Consider the following 11,306-nt stretch of genomic DNA (forward strand, 5'->3'; position numbering starts at 1 on the left):
GGCAGAGGTGGATAGATTCCTGGTAAGTAAGGAGGTGACAGGTTATCGGGGGTAGGTGGGATGCATATTTCAGGTTACTATCAGATCAGCCATGATCTTATTAAATGGCGGAGCAGACTCGAGGGGCTGAATGGCCTACTCCTGCTTCTTGTTCATATGTTCATATGCAGCACTGAAAGAGCAATGCACAGAGGTGCTGGCTGAGGGTTAGACTTCATCTGACCTCCCAGAATCCAAAGATTCTTCCAGTCTCCTGGTCGATACTTATGCCTCAACCAAGGCCACTAAAAAACTGATCTGATTATCACATTGTAGTTTGAGGGAGCTTGCTGTGTGTAAATTGGTTGCATCATTTCCTATGTTATAACAGTGACTACACTTCAGAAGTACTTTAGGTCGCCCTGAGGTCATGAAAGGTGCAATGTGTTCCTCTTTAAAAAGTGAAGTGTTAACTATGATTTACCATCCAATCTCGTCAATGAACCACACTGATAAATCTTTCAGTTGGAGCATGTAGCCCCACTCCCCGCTTAATTGATGTGTACAGTAAACACCACAGGAATGTAATCCACCAGAACTAGTAGGCATATCATGTTGGGCACCTCAAGGTTAAAATGCAACCTTGGAAGTAAATGTGATTTAGTAACTATGAACACTATACATTTCTACCACAGGAAACCATACATGGGTGGAATTTACACTGAAACTTATTGTTCTACATATTTAATAAATGGCGACACAAGAAATCACTAGTGTTGTACTACTTTTTCAATAGTTTATACCCATCAGAAATATTTGCCCACGTGCAAGGAGCAATGTAGTTAAAAAAAAAGCCATGTACAAGATTAATGTGACCGTCAAGGATTGGGAGATCTATCATTTTTCAATTTTTTCTTATTTCTGGGATTTTTTTTTAGACACAAACTGTTCTGCTGCTGACTGGGCAAATAATTGGAATGTGCAAATCATCTGAACCCAGCCATCCCTATCTCATAGGATATATAGGCACTCTCCTTTGACATATCCCTATCCGCTTGAGTGTATGGCTAGCAACAGGTAGGTAAAGGTTAATTAATGAGGAATCATATCTAGGTACTAAAAACAGAGCTAATTGCAGAGAGGAGGTGGAGCTAATTACTGGCGGGGTGGTTGGGGGGTGGGGGGGGGTGGAGGAAAGATGGGGGTGTGGCTGACACATTGTCTGCTGTCGTGAACTCTAGCTCCCAATGCATTTTAATTTCTGATGGCACGGGACTTTAAAACTTAACCTCTGATCCAGCCGAAGTTCTATGGGGAAATGCATATATCTGATCTTAATTAATAGCAATTGTTTTTAAATAAAGAAGGTGTCACCTTGGTGGCACTCCTGCCTCAGAGCCAAAAGGCCATGGAATCAAGCTCCTGCCAAGAGACTTGAGCACCAAAACCTAGGCCAGCACTTCTGGAGGGAGTGCTGCCCTGTCTGAGGTGCCTTCTTTCAGATGAGATGTTAAACCTTTCAGGTGGGTGTAAAAGATCCCAAGGCCACTACTTTACAGAAGAGTGGGGAGAGTTTACCCTGGTGTCCAGGTCAATATTCATCCTTCAGCCAAGACTTAAAACAGATGATGTAGTCATTTTACTGCTGTTTGTGGGAGCTTGCTGTGCACAAATTGGCTGTCATGCCATGCTTCCTACATTTAAAAAAAAATTGTTTACAGGATATGGGCATTGCTGGCTAGGCCAGCATTTATTGCCCATCCCTAATTGCCCTTGAGTAGGTGGTGGTGAGCTGCCTTCTCGAACCACTGCAGTCCATGTGGTGTAGCTACACCCAGAGTGCTGTTAGGAAAGGAGTTCCAGGATTTTGACCCAGCAACAGTGAAGGAACGGCAATATATTTCCAAGTCAGGATGGTGAGTGGCTTGGAGGGGAACTGGCAGGCGGTGGTGTTCCCATGTGCCTGTTGCCCTTGTCCTTCTAGATGGTAGTGGTCATGGCTTTCGAAGGTGCTGTCAATGGAGGCTTAGTGAGTTTCTGCAGTGCTTCTTTTAGATGGTATACACTGCTGCCACTGTGCGTCAGTGATGGAGGAAGTGAATGTATGTTTGTGGGTAGGGTGCCAAACAAGCGGGCTGCTTTGTCCTGGATGATGTCAAGCTTCTTGAGTGTTTTTGGAACTGTACTCACCCAGGCAAGTGGAGAGTATTCCATCACACTCCTGACTTGTGCCTTGTAGGTGGTGGACAGGCTTTGGGGAGTTACTCACTGCAGGATTCCTAGCCTTTGACTTGCTCTTGTAGCCATTATATTTCCAGTAGTTAAATTAGCATAACATGTTTGATCATGGGTAATGCAACATTGCCAGGTATTGGGTGTATTATTAGAGAGAACTTGCATTTATACAGCACTTTCACAACCTCAGGACATCCTAAAGCACTTTACAGCCAAAGAAGTACGTTTCAAGTGCAGTTACTGTTGCAAGTGTAGGAAACAGTGTCCAATTTCTGCACAGCAAGCTCCTACCAATAGCATGGTCATAATGATCAGAGGAGGTGCTTTTGCCAGGATCTGAGGAGGAACACATCTGTCTTTCTTCAAAATATTGCCATGGGATCTTTTGCATGCACCCAAGAGGGCAGAAGGGGTTTTGGTTTAACGTCTCATCTGAGAGACAGCTCCTCCAACAGATGAGCACTCCATCAGTGCTGCATTAGGACTAAAAACAAAAAACTACTGCGGACTACATTAGGACTGTCAACCTAGATATTATGCTCAAGTCTCCAGAATAGTGGGACCTGAACCTACATCCCTCTTAGCACTCATCCCTTGGACTATCATCCGAACCTCGGCTGACACCCATTGGTTCACACGTTGATTTGTAGAGAGGGAGGACTAGTTAATGAAATTCAGCTTTGGTAATGAGCAAGATGAAATTATCTTACACAGCCTGCAAAACATAGCAGCTACCAAATATTTCCCAACTCTAGCCAGACAAGCTGTTAAAGCGTTGATATTTGTCTTGTGATGAGAAAGTGCTCATTTATAAATCGACCTAACTCTGGCAGCAGAATGCAATATAACCCTTCACTGGGTAAGCAACAAATTTCACCTGGAGCCAGTCATACCTGCAGAATGCAACAGGAGCTGAACTTTTCCCATAGCTTTTCTACCACTCCCTGAGCAAGACATACCCTGCGCAAAGTCCAACACAAGCTTATATAATCACTAGGCTCAGTGTCTGGATGGTTGCCAGCTCTGGTTGGAAGCATCGCCATTGGTCAGCCGACACATTCATCCTCACAGCACAATACCTTCCCAAGCCAATTATAAAGCGAATCCCAAAGTCTTCTTTCCTTCACTGGATCCTTCCTGACGGTCAGTCAGACAGCCTCTATCCCCTAACCCATCTCAAATCGTTTTGTAACCCATGAGCAAATGTTTTCCTTCTCTTTGAACAGTAAGATTATATTGCTGAAACTTTTTTTTTGTCTTTCACTCATCAGGACAAATACAAGAATGCCAAATTTCAAACAAGCAATCCATAAAACAGGAGAAAAGGATGCTGATTGGTTGGCAAGCCCACTCTAACTGGCCGAGGTCATCAACATACCAATTCTCCATGACAACAGCTTGGCCAGAGTCGACTTGCCAACCAATTAGGACCTTTTTTCTGAGAGTATAAGTTGTAGTATTTGTTTGAAATTTGGCATTCTTGCATTTATCCTGCTGAGTGCAAGATGAAACGCTTCAGCAACTTGTCTCTTTTTTTCAACAATATTTAAGTACTAACATTATAATGCCCCCAATAATTTACTGCCTGGGCTGCTGGGAGCAGAGTTCAGAAGATTAATCTCCAACTCCTGGAAGGCGGGCAAACTTCATGTAACTCCACGTTTATTTCCAACACATCGAGCGAAAAATTCTGCCCAGTGTGCGGGTGCACGCCCGACATGTTGGAACACAAAACAGCGCCCAATGATGCCGGTTAAGCGTCCTGGCGTCATTGTGCGATGTTTCTCTCGGCGGGTGTGTGTGTGGGTGTCGGAGCCATGCCTGCCATTAATTAAGAGGCCAGTTAGTGCCATTAAAAAAGTCAAATTGACGCAGATTTTTCATTGCCCGTGAGATTTTGTGCTCATTGTACGGGCAAAACGGGCAGGCGGTCAGCTGACAATTTCAAAAACCTCATCCACGAGAGGAATAAAAGGGTCAGCAGCATTGCCAGCGTGTCAGCAGTTTGGTAGCTAGTTTGCTGCTAGTGATTTATTGGTACTTGGCAGCTTCATCTCTGTTTGGGGCTTCATTATTAGCATTTCCAGACTTCATTTCAGGTCTCCTTGGTACCTCCAAGGATCCCAAGAATTCAGACCGTGTGGACCCTTCCAGGTATCGGACAGCCTTCTGTTACCCTGGTAATGGGGATTGTGGTCTCCGCTCGAGGCACCTCCTCTGAGGAGGGGGCAGAAGGCCAGGTGTCCCAATGCAGCTTCCAGGGGAACCACCTTTGGCAGGAGAGGCGCAGGCACAAGGGGCGCAGGGCCAGCAGGTAGTCCAAGGCGAAGGGGTCGCAGAAGATGCCACGATCCTGCTGCCAGGGTTTACAGGTGGCGATGCTGCTACCTCTGAGGTGCAATGCCGAAGGAGGCTCCACCTCTCAAGGGAGACAGTGACTTCCATCTGTCAGATGATCGGGACTGAGATCAGCTCCGACTGTGTGGGTGGATACCCCATGCCAGTGGCTCTGAAGGTCACAGTGGCCCTCAACTTCTATGCCTCCAGCTCTTTCCAAGGGTCAGTGGGGGATCTATGTGGAATCTCCCAATCAGCTGTCCACAGTTGCGTCAAGCTAGCGACAGAAGCTCTATTCAGGTAGGTATTGACTTTTCATTTCTGTACAGATGAGGCCAGCCAGGCTGAACGAGCCAGAGGCTTTGCAGCAATCGCTGGGTTCCCCTGTGTCCAGGGTGTTATCGACTGCACACATGTGGCCATTAAGGCACTAGTGGTTCAGCTGGGTGCCTTTGTTAACAGGAAGCTATTCCACTCCATGAATGTGCAGATAGTGCGTGACCATAGGATTCAGATTCTGCAAATCTGTGCAAGTCTGACGCATACATTTTGAGACACTCCCAGGTGCCGAGACTCTTCAGTGCTCCAGCCCAGCTGGATGGATGGCTGCTGTTTGACAAGGGTTATCCACTGAAAAGGTGGCTTATGATGCCTCTCTGCCACCCAAGAACAGAGGTATAACAAGAGCCATGCCTCCACAAGGGTAGTGTTAGAGAGGATGGTCTTCTGAAGGCTCGCTTCCGATGCCTGGACCATTCAGAGGGAGCGCTATGATACCCCACCGAGCAGGTGTCACTGATAGTGGTCACATGCTGCGCTCTCCACAATCTGGCACTGGCAAGGGGGGAGCCACTGGAGGAAGAGAATCTTGACACAGCTCCACAGGCCAGAGGGTGAATCCAGTAGTGAGTCAGAAGAGGAGCACGGTGAGGAGAACATTGAGGGCAGACCTCTGTAATCTTCAGCGCCAGGGACACCTCGATCCAACGTTCCTTCAGCTAGGCTGGCAAATAAGCGCTACCACCTCATGCCGGCACTGCCACCTCAATACTGGGTGTCTGAAATGGCCATTAAGACACCCCAAAGTCCACTCAGTGCCTGTGCAATAAAGTTTCAAGCCACCCACATCCAGCATTACAGACTGGCGTACCCTGCACCACATTAAATAAAAACGGTGAAGCATACTCAGGCCAATACGGCAAAAGAAAATTTATCTCATGTTGACAGTCAAAACAAATTAACAAAACCTTCTCTGGTCTTCAACCCCAGACTAGTTAAATTAAACAAAACATCGCACAACAGAAGATCACCCGTGACCAGTCCCACTTGTGCTCATGGTGCCTTAAACTGACGTTTGAGAGTGCTATATCTCGGTGCTCCCCCCCTTCGCTAGCACCGACATTGGAGACAGCTGTTCACTCTAATGTCCTTTTGGCCTTGATGACCTTGGTGGTCGTCCTCTGGCCAGTGGAGCCTGTGTTGGCCCCGCCTGGGAGGGAGCGGCCAGTGCCACAGCTGGCATCTCTCCAGTGACTGCAGCCTCATCAGATGCCACAGTTACTGGCAGAGGGATGGAGCAGCTGCTGCCATCATCTAGAGCACCCTTAGAGGAGCCCGCAGAGACAACAGGCAGCTCGTGCGCCAAACGCAAGGTCGCTCTGGTCCTCCCTGCTCGCCATTGATGGACAGGGACCTAGCTGGGGTACTGGGTACCTCATCCATCACCCACATGGACACAGAGTGCCTGTGTGAGGGCTTGCAGGTCCGAGCATAACCCCAGGAGTCCCTGATTCTGTTTCTGGAGCTGCCTCTCCACGAGAGTCGCCACTCTCTCAATGAAGGAGGCAGTGCGCTCGGCCATGAGGGTCAACGTAGTGCTTATGTTCCGCATGGACTCCTCCACAGCAGAGACCATGTCACGCAGACCCTCATGGATCTTCACCAGATCCTCCCACACATCCCACTGGACATCCAGCATCTGCCGCCTAATGGACAGCTCCAGTGGCTCGTCATCTGCCTTTGACTCAGCATCACCCTGGTCTCCAGGAGTCTTCTGACTGCCAGCGCCATTGGCACTCTCTGCCTCTGCCTACACCTCAAACGAGTGTGAAGTGTCCGCGCCGCTGTGCACCATCATTCTAGCTGAAGATCTAATGCCCACCGAGGTGCTGGTATCTGTGCTGGTGCCTGGTTCAGAGAGCAGGTGTGACACAGGTACCTCTGGAGCACAACGGTCCTCTGGCGTCAGGGGTGGGTCTTCGGGGTTCTGTGATTGGGTGTGTGATGGCAAACCCAAGGGAGAACAAGGACATGTCATTAGTTTAAGTGATCACACTGTCACTGCACATGCCAGGCACCCTGGTGAGATAATGGAGATCTGCATCATGGTGCCATCATCTTTCAATGATCAATGGGGAATCCAGTTTTGAGGCTCCCATTAATGATTAGACTACACAAGAATGTTTGCACCATCTGAAACTCTCACCTCTGTGCACTGCACTATTAGCTTTGTCTGACACCCCAGCCTCTCCGTGGCCAGTTGACTGAGGTGTGTGGCGCCTCTCGAGATCCAAGGCTCCTTTCTGGATAGGATTAAGAGGTTAGAAGGACCTCCCCCGGTCCGTGATCTTTCAACGTTGTTATGGGCCATCTTCTCATGAAAAGGATAGGGCTCAACCCCTTGGCCAGCTCCTGCATCATTGACAGTTGGCACTCAACTCTAACAGGAGGACGGCCAGCCCTTAACACTTCACCACACTGATCCACGCCAACGTGGTACTCATCCATCCTGAGCGCAGCCAGGTCATTAAACCTCACAGGGCACTGGACCCAGGTGCGCCGCACAACACCATGGCTCTTTTTGTAAGGTGCGGTGGCCTCCTCCTTCCATCTCTGGGGATAAGGGTGTCCCTCCTGGCAGCCACCTCCTCCAGGAGGACCGAGAGGCACTTGTCAGAAACCGGGGAGGGGGCCGAGTGCCCACCTGTCCTGCCCTCCCGTCTGCAGCCGCAATGGAATCTATAAATTTTACTCTCCTGCTGTCAACACTGAAAATGTCTTCATCGTGGGCAGCCTTCCCGGGTCAGATTGTGCTGGTTTCAAACCGGCCGCCGGGTCACCATTGGACCCGGCAGCCGACAGGCCCCAGCCCAACCACTGGGGAGCTGCCATTCACGTTCGGAGGGCCTTAATTGGCCAACTAAGGCCCGCCGAAAATGAAATCGCGGTCGGGGGCCGATCTCGGGCAGCGGGCAGTTTCCCCGTCCGCTCCTGGGCCCGCCAACTGAATTCAAAATTCCGGCCGTTATGCTTAAAAAGCAACTGCAAAACGTCCCAAGGCAGCATAAGTAAATAAAATTTGACAAGAGCCGCAGTGATATTAGGACGGGTGACCAAAGTTTGGTCAAAGGCTGCCTTAAAAAGAGAAAAGAGAGCTAAAGAGTTAGAGGGGTTTCGGGGTTGGGGGGATCTCCAGGGGATTAGGAACTCGACAGCTAATGGCACAGACACCAATTGCACAGTGAAGGAAAATCAGATTTGCACAAGAGCCAGAATTGGAGGGATACAGATGCCCAAATGGCTGCAGGAGGTTAGAGATGCAGAGGGTGAGGCCGGGAAGGGGATTTGAAGACTTATCGGATTGCTGACACAAACACTACAGCCAGAAATGCAGCATCCTCGAAACATGGTGAGCCTTCACCGGCTCATTCTTGGCCATGGGCAAAGGCAGGACCTTTTCACTGCACGCACAGTCAGGTCTGGTCTTTCCCCAAAGAGTTAAACCAGCAGAGCTCTCGCCAGGAACTGCACACCCTTCACCCACCTTCCACTTTAAGTGCAGCCTTCCCTTGAAAACATACCTCAACTTGAGCAGGTCACATGCATTGAAGTCCCATTTCCCACAAAGGAAAATAAACGGTAAAGGTGAAACAAGTGAGCAGCGGCAATATTAGATACCCAATCCCGAGGGTCCGCCAGGAAGGAGAATACTTATTTCCCTCCTCCCACCAGATATTTTCCAGCACAACTCAAGAACAAACTATGTCAACACTTTCATTTGATTTGCTCCCAATGTGTTAGAATCATATCTCTCAAGACTTGTAAGTTTCCTTTTACAAAATAGAAGGACCTGGCAAGATCTGGATGCTAACCTGGGATTTATTTTTTTTTATTTAAAAAAAGGTCAAAAGTTCACCTTGGAACTGTCAATAAGCAGGTCTCTCCCCAGGAATCACCTTAGCTGTGGCTCAGTTCATAGCACCCTCGCCTTTGAATCAGAGGGTTGTGGGTTCATGTCCCACTCCTGGAAACCAAGAACTGTGAATGTACTTGAAAGAGTTACAATCTGTGACTGTTGATAACTCAAAAGAGTTACCCATGTGGTACTGGAGAAGGAGTTGCTGTTTGTGTTGAACTGCAAAGCTCTTTAATTAATGAAGCTGGGAGACAAAAGTGAATTGCATGGGAGGGAGGGAGGGAGGGAGGGAAAAAACCCTAAGCTGTGAACCTGCCTGTTTTGTAGGCAGTCTTGTTGGAGAACAAGCTGAGGAAAGGAGGCTCCCTCTCTCCCTCTCTCTCTTTCTCTCTCTACCTTGGACAGGGCAAACATTGAGAAACAATCCCCACTCAAGAAAGAACGCTCTCTGGGCGAACCAGTGCAGACTCGATGGGCCGAATGGCCTCCTTCTGCACTGTACAGATTGTGTGACCAGCGACCCCATTCAGGAGAGACACGCATATTTTAGCAAAGTCAGGGCGGAGCAGGAGGGTGGAAAAAGGTTACAACCGGCAGGAAAACAGGTAGGTCTTAGAAAAGGGGAATTGCAGAGAGTATATATATATATATATAAATAAAAGAGAACAAGCAAATCAGGCTCAGTCTTCACTCAAGATTGAAATAAACTTGAAACGCCATGTCGCTGACCGGAAACTGCATGTTGAAGGGGCCAATACAAACACTGACAGCAATTTTGTTTTTAAAAAAACACACACACAAGACAACACACATGGGCTGTCCTTTGACTGCTTGTGAAGACTATTGTGCCCTGGCTTTCCCTGCAAAGCACTGGAGGCTGGAGACAGGAGGGATTGCAGTAGGCTGCATATAAACCCTGTTAAGAGCACAGAGGTGGTTCCCGTGTCTATTTATTGCACAATGTTCCCCAGCTTGCTCTATCTATAACAAACACACACACACATCAAAATCGGCCAACCCAAAAGGAACTCTTAACAGGCAAAGAAAGAAAAATCAAACCGATCCCCTCTCATGTGTACCAGGATTTGCTCATCCCTGTCACCTCCCCATCCCTCAAAGTCTATTTGCAATAGGTTATCGCGACCTAGATGGGGTTTTTCCCCCCAACCCTCTCTCTCTCACACACAACGTACCCGATCTCTCCTGGACTCTGAAACGATGCATCAAACACCCCGGAGCTGTCTCGTCGATGTCAGTAGTAATTGTCCTCAGGGTAAGCTCGGGTTCAGAAACGTCGTCGCTCAGCGGACTTTCATTTGGCTTGTAATGCTGTACACTTCCTGTTTTTCTCTCTCTCTCTCTATCAAGGTACTGTACTATGTAAAGACTGGGTGGGGGAAGATTACCAATGAAGTGCAGCCAATCAGCAATTGAAAACAGCCAAGACCTGCTAACAGAGCCAACATCACTGCTCCCAAGCAAACATGTAGCAACAACTTTCCATTGAGAGGCAGCTGCAACATATTCCCCCGGTTTTCTGGTTCCAGCAACGCTGTGTTGATTTTTTTTTTTGCACAGACATATATATATATATATGTGTGTATTTCCTTATCATCGCACACTGATTTACATCTCAATCAAGAAACAAGCCTTTCATGGCAGGGAAACCCAGCCCGCGCATGTTAGACTGTTGAAGGTCTTGGCTCATTTTGTGAGCTGAGAGAGGGAGGAGTGTCATTGCCCTTCGCATTCCCTCCAGAGGATTATGCTTCATAATTCATCAGTCCCTCCTGGAAATGATATCAGCGTGAATGGGTAATCTGCAGATTCCCACCACCCTTTGTGTGATGGAAGTGCCTCCTGACATCTCCCCCTGAACGACCTGACTCTAGTTTTACGGTTCTCTCTCCCTTGCCCTGGACTCCTGGCAATAGCCCTCCTCCCCAATGAACCGTTCTAATCATCATAAACACCCCAAAGCTTCTATAGGCAAGACACCACACCTAGTCTACCTACCCTGACCTCATAACTTAACCCTTGAAGCTCCAGTAGCATTCCACTTAATCTGAAGCACCCCCCCTCCACAGTCTCTGAAGAAGTCATCCAGACTCAAAACGTAAACCCTGTTTTCCTCTCTCTCCACAGATGCAGCCAGACCTGCTGAGCTTTTCCAGCGGTTTTTTTGTTTTTATTTCAGATTTCCAGCGCTTTGCCTTCACCCTCCAAGGTCTGTCTGCCCCTTCCCCAGGTGCGATGTCCAGAACCGAACGCAGTTCTCCAAATGGAATCTAACCAGAATTTTGTATAATTGTCACTTTGCATGTGTTCCCCCCCTTCATGTGCCAGTCCCCTTAAGATAAAAACCATCAGTTTTTAAAAATATTTTTAGTACCTCAAGTCCACTTGCTTTTAGTGATTCCTGTGTGTCGATTCCTAAACCTCTCTGTCATTGTGGCTCAGTGGGTAGCACTCTAGCCTCTGACTCAGGAGATTGCCCACTCCGGAGATTTGAGCATATGATGTAGGCTGACACCCCCAGTGCAGCACTGAGGGAGTGCCA

At 48.2% G+C, this 11,306-nt stretch overlaps 1 protein-coding gene across 2 annotated transcripts in view; it reads right to left on the reverse strand.

Annotated features, from left to right (window-relative positions):
- LOC144679486 (myelin basic protein-like) overlaps positions 1–10,097 on the reverse strand; it is a 207,677-nt gene extending 197,580 nt beyond the window's left edge. The window contains exon 1 of one of the 2 annotated variants that reach the window (XM_078539902.1): positions 9,940–10,097. The gene's annotated coding sequence lies outside the window, so the exon portion shown is untranslated. The remainder of the gene's footprint in view (positions 1–9,939) is intronic. The other variant, XM_078539904.1, reaches the window with a different exon arrangement.
- Between the last annotated feature and the right edge of the window lie 1,209 nt (positions 10,098–11,306).

The sequence above is a fragment of the Cetorhinus maximus genome, chromosome 4 (assembly GCF_964194155.1).
Source record: "Cetorhinus maximus chromosome 4, sCetMax3.hap1.1, whole genome shotgun sequence".
Lineage (NCBI taxonomy): Eukaryota > Metazoa > Chordata > Chondrichthyes > Lamniformes > Cetorhinidae > Cetorhinus > Cetorhinus maximus.